This window comes from Phacochoerus africanus, chromosome 11 (genome assembly GCF_016906955.1).
Source record: "Phacochoerus africanus isolate WHEZ1 chromosome 11, ROS_Pafr_v1, whole genome shotgun sequence".
Classification (NCBI taxonomy): Eukaryota; Metazoa; Chordata; class Mammalia; order Artiodactyla; family Suidae; genus Phacochoerus; species Phacochoerus africanus.
In genome coordinates this window covers 89480574-89492840 of record NC_062554.1, presented here as the reverse complement: position 1 = coordinate 89492840, position 12267 = coordinate 89480574, and positions in this window count along the sequence as shown.

Below are 12267 nucleotides of genomic sequence, written 5' to 3'. Positions count from 1 at the left end.
ATTCCATTGTCTGTGAAATGGTTTCTAATGGTGTTACTCAGAGGGGCTTTCCTCCTCTGAATGCTATTAGTGACCTAACAGAAAAGGGCATGATTTAACTTGCCAACTAAATGCATAACTGTAGCTACACAGAACAAATCAAGAGATCATATGCTACAATCTGGTATTCATGCGACCTTTAACATTTTAGTGATATACGGCTGCTGTGAACATAACTGAACTATAACCAAGAAAAAAGAATGTATCCTCTCTCTTCAAAGTATCAGACTCTTAAGAGCATTATCTCACCAGATTTGTTAACAGTAAGAATTTGCAAAAGGATGACAGAATGAAAGAGTTTTAATGTATTTTGCCAAAGGGAAATTTACCATCTGGCTGTCTTCATGAATCACATATGCTGAGAATAATATTTTAGAAGCTACTGACAACAAGACATAGTAATTTGTAAATGAATATTACTGATGCTGCCCTTTTTAAAGCAATCTGTGGAATAAATCAGTACAGCAATCTATAGGATCACAAGTCAAAAACTTGAAATAGGAGAATAATAAACTAAATTATTGGCTTTTTTGTAATTGTAATAAAGATCCCAAATCTTTAAAACGTAATTACTTTGATTCAAATTTCACCATTCCCATATGCATCCTCTCAATGTGTTCCCAGGATAGGTAGGATAGGAAAATACATCATTAAAGCCAAGACTACAATAAAGCCTTATTGGCAAACACTGTCAAACACGCAATTAAAGATCATAGAAATATGTCAGTGACTGGTTTGATTTCTCAGAAAGCACTCTCTCTAGCAAAAATCTTGAAGGTATTATCAGTGGAAGACTTCAGCTTTCAATGTGTACAAACTCCTAAAACATGACTTTAACTTTGGCTAAAGTAAAGTATAACTTAAATTTTTGGAAATTCAGTGAGGGATTTGGGAATAACCAAAGAGTTTCTAGCAATGGTCTGATAATGTTTTTGCTTTAGAGACCATAAATTTAGAATGGAAACTATTTACTTGATGAAAACTAGGAAATACCCATATCCCTTTTTTTTTTTTGTCTTTTCTAGGGATGCACCTGCAGCATATGGACGTTCCCAGGCTAGGGGTCTAATCGGAGCTGTAGCCGCCAGCCTACTCCAGAGCCACAGCAATGCGGGGTCCGAGCTGAGTCTGCGACCTATACCACAGCACTTGCAACTCCAGATCCTTAACCCACTGAACGAGGCCAGGGATTGAACCTGCAACCTCATGGTTCCTAGTCCGATTTGTTAACCACTGAGCCACGACGGGAACTCCCCTATATCCTTTCTTAAAAATTTGTTTGGAAAGAGCATTAAAGAAAATGGAAGAAAAGAAAGATCCTATAAACAGTGATATTCTTCTATCATAAATCAGGTGACTTAGACCTGATTGTATGTGGGCTGAGAAAATAAATTTTAAATGATTTTCTCTTCTGTCAGTGGTGGCACTGATGCTGCCACACTTTGTTATTGGCAAGTGAAGATTCTTAAAGAAGTGTTTCTCAGGATGGAGGGTTTACAAGAAAGGCAAGTCTGTGGTCAGTAATTTCTTACAATTGCCATTTTCCAAAACAGGAAGTAAATATTTTTCTTCTCTGAGAATTGAGTAAAGCTTTTGCAAAGAAAAATGTACATTCTGGTAATATTTATACATGTTTCTTCTTATATTTCATTCTTTTATGGGGTTAAGTTTTTTTCCAAAGAGTAACAGTGTATTAGCTAGATACATTTTTCTTGTAGGTCTGGCAAAGAAAATCCTTCAGTTTCATAATTATTATTATAATACATGCTAGAATGTATAGTGTATATTTATCATATGTTGTATATAATTGTAGTTTCTTTCTGAAAATATACATTTGCATGACAATGAAGTGGCAATTTGAGAGCTATTTTCTCTTTTCTTGGTCCCTTGAAGTATAATCTCATGTAATAAAAAAAGCATATTCTCATTTACATCTATTTTTTTTCACAGACTTTAAGAAGGAAAGATACTTAATAGCACCTGGATATGAAAATGAATCAGTATGAATTCTAAGCTGTTGGAAATTCAAAAAGATGTCAAAGTGCCTGTGGAATATTTTTGCTTTTTTTCTGAGATTTAAGAACTACTAGGCTAATGTTTTGGAAACGTCCTAAAAAAAGACAAAACTGGGGTGAGTTATAAACTAAGTTCTCAGTCTGGTGAATTGTTTGTGCTTATCTAATTCTGCAGTGATGAGGAGTAAAGATTAAATACAGAAAAAAATATTATTTGGAGGTAAATCGGGCATGTGGCAAGTATATGAAGAAAAGGTGAAGAAAGAGCAGTGTAAAAAATTGTGACCTAATATGTTATGGTAAATGACAAGCTATTTATTATTTTGACTTAGAAGACATGATGAGTTGTTCTATTTTAAGCTTTAAAAAATATGCATAACAGTTTCAGGGTAATAAGATTTGATTCTTTTATTTTTGTTTTTTATTTTTTTAAATTGTTATTTCCCGGGAGTTCCCGTCGTGGCGCAGTGGTTAACGAATCCAACTAGGAACCATGAGATTGCGGGTTCAATCCCTGTCCTTGCCCGTGGGTTAATGATCCGGCGTTGCCATGAGCTGTGGTGTAGGTTGCAGACGCAGCTCGGATCCTGCGCGTTGCTGTGGCTCTGGCGTAGGCTGGCAGCTACAGCTCCGATTCAACCCCTAGCCTGGGAACCTCCATATGCCGCGGAAGCGGCCCAAGAAATGGCAAAAAGACAAAAAATTAAAAAAATAAAAAATAAAAAAAATAAAAATAATAGTTATTTCCCCAATTTTTTTTCCTACTGTACAGCATGGTGACCCTGTTACACATATATGTACACCTTCTATTTTCTCACATTATCCTGCTCCATCATAAGCGACTAGACATAGTTCTCAGTGCTACACAGCAAGATCTCATTGCTAATTAAGATTGGATTCTTATTTGAATCCACATACTAATAAACTGTATTTTACCCAAAAGTACCATAGAACACAATATTTAACATTTAAGGTAAGCATGATGCAATATTTTGATGAAGCCATAATAAAATCTGAAGGAAAATTAAAGGAATATTTGATTTTTTATGACCTTGAGGGAAGAGAAGGATATATAATATCCATATCTATATATGGAAGAGGGAAAAAACCCCAAAGGAAAATACTAGTTATTTGGCAACATAGAATCTTATACCTCTTACATGTAAGAAGACACCATTAGTAAACTTAAAGGTAAATGACTAACTGGGGGTGGGGGAAGAAGAATATATAAATATGAGATCATGATGACCTCCACTGATCCAACCTGGTTAATTTGTTAATAAACACTCTTTGTAAGAAGAAGATTGTTAGGAAAAGAAGTTTATACCATAGGGTGAGTCATATCTACCTGATTATTTGATTAATGACCTTCTTCCCTGCAGCTAGAATCATATGTGATACAAATATTCTTACATTGTGCCCATCATATTCCTGTCACTAAATCTCCATTTGTATTTTCTCGAGGTCTGTGGTTACTCATCTGAACAACTAGCCACTACCACTCTTATATCCCATCAATTTTGACGTTTTCTGTTTTTATTTTCATTCAGTTTAAGGTATTTTCTAATTTCCCTTGTAATTTCTTTGTTAACCCATGAATTATTTAGAAGTATATTGTTTAATTTTCGATTATTTTGGGATTTCCCAAATGTTTTTCTGTGGTTGATTCCTAATTTAATTTCACTGTGGTTGGAAAATACATATTGTATGATTTCAACTGTTTTAAATTTGTTGAGGTTTTTTTAAAAAACTTTTTATTTATTTTTATTTATTTATTTTTACAACTTACTGCCCAGTCTATCTATCCCAGAGGATATTCCATCCATGCTTGGAAATAAGATGTATTTTATTGTTGCATGACATGTTCTAAACACAGCAGTAAGGTGAAATTGTTTGATAGTGTTATTTAAGTCTTTTATATTTTTACTGAGTTTATTTCTAGTTCTTCTCTCAATTATTAGAGTATTGAAATCTCCAGCTACAGTTGTTGAGTTGTGTAGTTCTCTTGTGAATTCTTTAATTTTTTTCTTTATGTACTGAGGGCTCTGTTTTAGGCACATATATAACTTTTATATCTTTCTGAGATAATTAACTGTTTATCTTTGTGAAATACCCTTTTTGTCTCTAGTCATCTTATTTGTCTTAAAGTCTTTAATAACATTATAGCTATTTCTGCTCTTTTATGGACACTGTTTGCATGGTGTAACTTTTTTTCACCCCTTAAATTTCAACCTATTTGTATCTTTGAATCTACAGAAGTCTCTTTTATGAATAGCATATAGTTGGATCTCTCTTTTTAATCCAACCTATCGTCTCTGCCTTTAGATTGAAATGTTTAGCCCATTTACACTTAATGCAATTATGCGATGTGGCTGGATTTACACCTGCAGTTTATGATTATTTTCTATATATTTTATGTCATTTTGTTTCTATATTTCTTCTTTATGCCCTTATGTTAATCAAATATTTTTATTGGATTATTTTACCTCTTTTGTGATTTTTTTTAATAATTTTTGTGTTATTTGTGTGTATGTGTGTGTATGGTTTTTCTAGGCATTAATGTATGTGGCTTTATCTTAGCAAAATCTATTTTGGGTTAGTTCCAATAATTATACTTAGGAAATACACTTAGTTAAATAAAAATAGTACATTTATTCCAATATAGTTCCATTACTTTTTCTCACTTTTGTGGTGTTATTAGTGTCAAATGTATTACATTTGTACGTGTTATAAGCTGACAAATATAGTCTTATAGTTAAAGAATATTGATCCACATATTTACCATTTTTGGTGCTCTTCTTAGTTACCATCTGCTATCATTTCCTTTCATCCTGAATGTCTTTCCTCCTAGTCTGAAGGTCTTTTCTTGGATGGAAGATCAATTATCAGTAAATTCTCACAGATTTTGTCTATCTGGATATATCTTTATTTCACTTTCATTTCTGAAGGACAATTTTCTTGATAAAATTCTTTGTTGACACTGTGCTTTTAGTATTTATAATATGTTACCCAACTATCTTCTGACTTCCAATGTTTCCAGTGAGAAGTCACTTGTTAATTGTATTGTTTCTTGTATGTAATGCACTATTTTTGCTTGAAACTTTCAACATTTTATCTTTGTCTTTCTGCTATGTATGTCTGTGTTTCAGTCTCTGTACTTTTCCTTCTTTAGATTCATTGGGCTTCTGAGAACTGTGGGTTAATATTTGTGTTGTTAGCGAATTGAGGAGTTTTCAGCCATATTTTTTTCAAATTTATTTTCAGAACTTTTTTTCTATTCTCTTTCTTGGACTCATTATGTGCACATTAGAATGCTTGATAGTGTCCCCCCAAATCTCTGAGAATCTATTTTTCTTGTTTCTTTAGATTGGATGATTCCTATTGATTTATCTTCAAGGTCACTTATTCCATCTCAAATCTGCTATGAAACTGATCTAGTGGATTTTTTATTTCAATCACTGTATTTTTCAACTCCTGAATTTTATATGATTCTTTTAATTTTTTTTAATCTAAAAATTTTTAGTCCAAGGTCAATGGAAAGCTGCTAAGGGACTTTAAGTAAGATAGTGATATGCTCCAACTCACAGATTCCATCACTTTCTTTTCCTTTTTTCCCCCTACTAGGCTGTGACTATTTTGCCAGTTCCTGCAGCTTCTATCTTGTTGTAGTGAGTATATAGTTCTTTCTTTGGGGGATTATCCATTTATTGATTAATTGCCATTATATTTTTAAAAAATTCTTCAAACATATTAAAAAGCTGCCTTGAAGTATATGCATATTGCTGATAATTCCAGAATCTCGGCTCTATCAAGGTCAATTTCCATTGACCACCCCCAGGTATAGATTACATTTTCTTTCTTTTTTTTTTTTTGCAAATAAGTATTTGTATCCTTTTTTTAGATTCCACATAAAGTGATAGCATGTGATGTTTTCTTTCACTAACTTCACTTAGTATGATAATCTCTAGGTCCATTCATGTTGCTGCAAATGCCATTATTTTATTCTCTTTTATGACTAATATTCCATTATATATATGTACCACAACTCCTTTATCAACTTCTCTGTCGATGGACACTTCCATGTCTTGGCTATTGTATATAGTGCTGCAATGAACATTGGAGTAAATTTTTTTTGCACATTCATTGAATAGTTATTTTTTATTTAAATTTTTTACATTTTTTTTTGAGCCATGGTTTTTCTCTGGACAGATGCCCAGGAGTGGGATTGCTGGGTCATAAGGTAATTCTATTTTTAGTTTTTTGAGGAACCTCCATTCTGTTTTCCATAATGGTTGCACCAATTTACATTCCCACCAACACTGTAATAGGGTTCCCATTTCTCTGCACCCTCTCCAGAATTTATTGTTTGTAGACTTTTTGATGATGACCATCAAAGTTTTGATTTACATTTCTCTAGTAATTACTGATGTTGAAACCATCTGGTCCTGGACTTTTGTTTTTTGAAAACTTTAAAAATCACAGTTTCAATTTAGTAATTGTGATTGGTCCATTCATCTTTTCTACTCCTACATGGTTTAGTTTTGGAGGATTGCACCTTTATAAGAATTTGTCCATTTCTTCTAGGTTGTCCAATTTACTGGCATATAGTTTCTTGTAGTAGTCTCTTATGATCTTTGTGATGCCCGTTTTAACTTCTCCTTTTCAATTTTTAATTTTATTGATTTGAGTCCTGTTTTTTTTTTTTTTCTTGATGAGTCTGGCTAAGAGTTTATCCATTTTTTTAATCTTTTCAAAGAACCAGCTTTTAGTTTCATTGATCTTTTCTATTGCTTTCTTTGTTTCTATTTCATTTATTTCTGCTCTAATCTTTATGATTTCTTTCCTTCTGCTAATTTGGGGTTTTCTTTGTTCTTCTTTCTCTAGTTCCTTAAGTGTATGGTTATGTTGTTTATTTAGGATTTTTCTTGTTTCCTGATGTAGGCTTGTATTGCTACAAACTTCTCTCTTAGAACTGCTTTTGCTGCATCCCTCAGATTTTAGATTTTCTTTTTGTCTTTTCCTTCTAGGTATTTTTTAATTTCCTTTTTGATTTCTTCAGTGATCCATTGGTTGTTTAGTATAATGTTGTTTAGTCCCCGCGTGTTTGTATTTTTGCAGTTTTTTTCTTCTTGTTGTTGATTTTTAGTCTTGTTGAGTTGTGGTCAGAAAAGATGCTTGATATGATTTCAATTTTCTTAAATTTACCATGGCTTGACTTGTAACCCAGAAAGTGATTTATCCTAGAGAATGTTCTGAGTGTACTTGAGAAGAATGTGTATTATTCTGCTTTTGGATGGAATATTTTATAAATATCTATTAAATCCATCTGATCTAATGCATCGTTTAAGGTCTCTGTTTCCTTGTTGATGTTCTGTCTGGATGATCTGTTGAATGCTGTAAGTGGGGCATTAAAGTCCCCCACTATTATTTTGTAATTGTTGATTTCTCCTTTTAAGGCTGTTAGCATTGCCTTATATATTGAGGTGCTCCTATGTTGGGTGCATATGTATTTACAATAGTTACATTTTCTTGGACTGACCCTTTGATCATTATTTAATGTCCTTCTTTGTATCTTGTAACTTTTTTTTTAAGGTTATTTTGTCTGATATGGGTGTTGCTACTCCAGCTTTCTTTCGATTTCAGTTTGCATGGAAAATTTCCTTCCATCCTCTGACTTTCAGTTTATATTGTCCCTAGAACTGAAGTGGGTCTCCTGAAGACAGCATATATATGAGTCTTGTTTTTGTATTCATTCAGCCAGTCTATGTTTTTTGGTTGTGAAATTTAGTGCATTTACTTTTAAAGTAATTATTGATATGTACGTTTTTATTGCCATTTTGTTAATTGTTTTGGATTTGTTTTCATTGGTCTTTTTTCTTCCCTTCTTCTCTTGTTCTCTTGTGTTTTGATGACTGTCTTTAGTGTTGAGATTGGATTGCTTTTTCTTATTTATGATTGTATCTATTGACTTTTGATTTGTGGTTACCATGAGGTTTTGATATAAGAGTCTATATATATACAAGATCAGTTTTAAGTTCCTGGTCTCTTAATTGCAAATACATCTCCACTACCCTGCATTTGTATCCTCCTCATGATTTCTGGTTTTGGTAGCATAATTGTGTGTGTATGATTTCCTACCTTTACTATATTTTTGCCTTTACTGGTTAGCTTTGTCATTTGTAATTTTCTTGTTTCTAGTTTGGCCTTTTCTTTTCCACCTGGAGAAGTTCCTTTAGTATTTGTTGTAAAGCTAGTTTAGTGGTTCTGAATTCTTTTATCTTTTGCTTGTCTGTAAAGCTTTTGATTTTCTTTCAATACTGAATGAGAGCCTTGTTGGGTAGAGTAATCTTGGATGTTTGTTCCTTTCATCACTTTGAGTCTATCATGCCACTCCCTTCTGGCCTATAGAGTTTCTGATGAAAAATCAGGCAACTTTATTGGGGTTCACTTGCATTTATTTGTTTCTTTTCCCAGGCTGCTTTCAATATTTTCTCTTTGTCTTTAATTTTGATCAGTTTAATTAAAATATGTCTCACAGTGTTCCTCCTTTGGTTTATTTTATGTGGTATTCATTGTGCTTCCTGGATTTGAGTGAGTGATTCCTTTCCCATGTTAGGGAAGTTTTCAGCTATTATCTCTTCAGATTTTTTTTTTTTGGCCCTTTCTCTTTCTTCTCCTCCAGCAACCCTACATTGCAGGTTACCATGAGGTTTTGTCATAAGAGCATTTAAAGTTGTCCCAAAGTTCTCTTAGACTGTCTTCATTTCTTTTCATTCATTTTTCTTTATTCTCTTCCATGTCAGTGATTTGCACCAATTTGTCTTCCACCTCACTCATTCGTTCTTCTGCCTCCTGTATTCTCTATTAGTTTCCTCTCATGAATTTTTTCAGTTATTGAATTTTACATCTCTGCTTGCTTAATCTTTAAATCTTCTATTTCCTTGTTCAATGTTTCTTGCAATTTATCAATATTTGCCTCCAGGTTTTTTCCCCAAGATCTTGAATCATGTTTACTGTCATTACTCTAGTCTTTTTTTATGGAGGTTGCTAATCTCCAGATCACTTAGATGTTTTTCTGTTTGCTTTTTTTTCCCCCTGTTCCTTCAACTGGGTCATATTTCTCTTTTCATTTTGTGTAGATTTTTGTGCAGTCTCCTTTTTGTAGGCTATAGGGTTGTAGCCTCTACTTCTGGTGTCCACCCCCTTGTGTGTGTGAAGTTGGTATAGGGGCTTATTGAAGGCTTTGTGATGGGACAGACTGGTGCCTGCCCACCAGGGAGGTGGAGCTGATTCTTAACCTTCTGGTGGGTGGGGCTTTGTCTCTGGGTGTGATTAGAGGCAGCTGTGTGGCTATGAGGACTTTAGGCAGCCTGTTAGCTGATGGGTGGGGCTGTGTTCCCATCCTATTTGTTGTTTTGCCTGGGGCTTCTCAGCTCTGATGGGTGGGGCCATATTTTTCCAAAATGGCTACCTCCAGGGGAGTTCACACTGATGATTATTCCTGAGATCTCTACCTCCAATGTCCTTTCCCCAGAGCAAGCTACAGCTACTCCGTTTTCCCAGGAGATCCTCCAAGATCTGCAGTTAGGTCTGACCCAGATTCTTATGCAGTCTCTGCTTTGCCCTGGGACCCAGTGGACATGAAACAAAGAGTGGATTCTCTGTTTCCCCTAGTCCTGTGGCGCTCCTGCACACAAGCTCTGCTGGCCTTCAATGTCAAATCCTCCAGGGGATCTTCCTCCCAATGCCAGACCCCCAGGTGTGGGAACCTAATGTGAGGCTTGGAACTCTCACTCTTGTGGGAGAGCCTCTGTGATATAGTTATTTTCCAGTCTGTGGGATACCCACCTGGTGGGCATGGGATTGCTTATATCACAAAAGCACCCCTCCTACCATCTTGATGTGGCTTCTTTTGTCTTCGGGTGTAGGATATCTTTTTTGGTAGTTTCCAGTCTATTTTGTTGATGGTTGTTCAGCAGTTAGTTGTAATTTTTGTATTTTCATGAAAGAAGGTGAGCTTAAGTCCTTCTTCTCCACCATCTTAGTCCCATCTCCAGGACCTTGCTGTTTATCCATCCTATATACAATAGTTTACCTCTGCTCTATATTGAATTTTCTGATTTCTTTTCATGTCCAGCAATTTTGAGTTGAAAAGTGGACAATTTAGATAATATATTGTAGGTAGTCTGAGAGGGTTTTTGTTTTTGTTTTGGAGGGAGGTTTGGTTATTTTTTAGTAAATGTGCCTGAACTTAAACTCCAGAATGTGTCTTTCCCATATTGTTCATCTGCTTATTTCTTTTTAGTGTTTCTATTTTTTTCTAATAGCTTAACTTTCCAGAAGTCATCACTCTGTCAACATAATTTAGTGGTTAGCCACTGACTTGAGCAGAGTTGTGTTCAATAACCCAAGACCACAATGGTCCTATCTTGTACTGAAGTGAGCTTTGTGTGAACTGGGGAATACTTTAAAATTTGCAGTTAGTTCTCAACTCTCCTTTGCTTGTGCATTTTGCCATGCATTGACAGTATCCCAGTAATCCAGGGATGTGTGGAGAATTTACTCCAGGTTATCTATGGCTCTTTTATTTCCAAGATCTCCCCATTAAGTTGTTAAGTTTTCTGACTAGTCAACCACTCACCTCAACTAGAAATGTAACTTTGGTCTAGCAAAGCTGTGAGGCTTTTCTCTGTCCATTCCCGTCCCTGACTACCACTTTTAGCTGGAAAAGTCATGACTTTTTTTGCTGTCCACTCTAAATCATGTGCAGCCCTCTCTGTGAGCAAAGCTTACCAGCCCATGATGATCATGCTGTATTCTTGCCAACCAAGTGAGTCACAAAAAATACTATATGACTCCATACACATGAACTGGGAAACCTAAAGAGATATAACGTAGATTAGTGGTTGCTTAGGGCTGGGAGGGGATTGGAGTGTGGAAAAATGTTGTGGGGTGATAGTTGAAATGTATAGAGTTTCTTTTTTGAGTTGATGCAAATATTCAAAAATTATGGTGATGACTGTACATTTCTGTGAACATACTAAAAATCATTGAATTGTTTATTTTAAATGTGTTAATTTTATGACATATAAATTATATCTCAATAAAGATGTTAAAAATTTAAAAAAAAATGAATATAGAGTTGTGGCCAAGAGCTAGTTAAGACAAAAATAGCCTGATCAGAATATAGACTCTAATTAGGCATGGAAGAAATTTTCATAATCCAAATAAGGGCTATAGGAAATTATCCACAAACTGAATGGAAGCAGAGAATTCTGTTAACTCTCAGTTCCTCAAAATATCACCGAATTTGGAAATACGGTTATTGCAGATGTAATTAGTTAAAATGAAGTCATCCTAGGGTAGGCTGGGCTCCTAATCCAATATGATTCTTGTTCCCCATAAGAAGACACCCATGTGAAGACACAGAGATACACAAGGAAAAGGCTACATGATAATGCTGAAGTGAAAAAAGAACTGGAATGATGCATCCACAAGCCAAGGAACCCTGGGGTTACCAAGAGCTAGGATGTGACAAGGAAAATTTCTTTTAAATGTTTCCGATGTAGCATGGCCCTCCTGACAATATGATTTCAGACTTTTGGTCTCCGAATTGTTAAAAAAAATTCTGTTGTCTTAAACCACTAAGTTCACGCTACTTTGGGACAGCAACCCTAGGAAGTTGATGCACTGATCTCCATTAATTTAGTTACCCTCTGTGCCTCAGTTTTCTAAACTTAAAATAGAAATAACAAATCTACTTACTTTATAGGGTTGAAGTAACCCATGAAAATAATGAAGTACGTTAGCTATTTTTTTAAAACTGGGTGGTTAGTAGTTCTTAGTTTACAAAAAAATTAACATGAAGAGTGTACTTTTGAGTATAAGTTTGTTGCCCAAAGACTTTACAAGATGGTAAAACAATATTGGTAATAATAATGATAGAGTAAAATTCTATGACCATGTGAATTAAGATATATAATTGGTGACATCATAATATCTTAATAAATAAGCTTGGCCAACTTATTTCCTTGAAATAATGCAGCTCAGAATTTTAAACAACTGGAACTTTGGATTCCCCTTCTCATTTAATGTTTAGCAAAATCCATCAGTTTATTAAAAGCCTTGAATAGATATTTGTAGTGTATTAATCACTTTATCAAATGAGTGTTTGGAAATACCTTGTGTGAGTCATTTAGCTGATAGCTTTCTA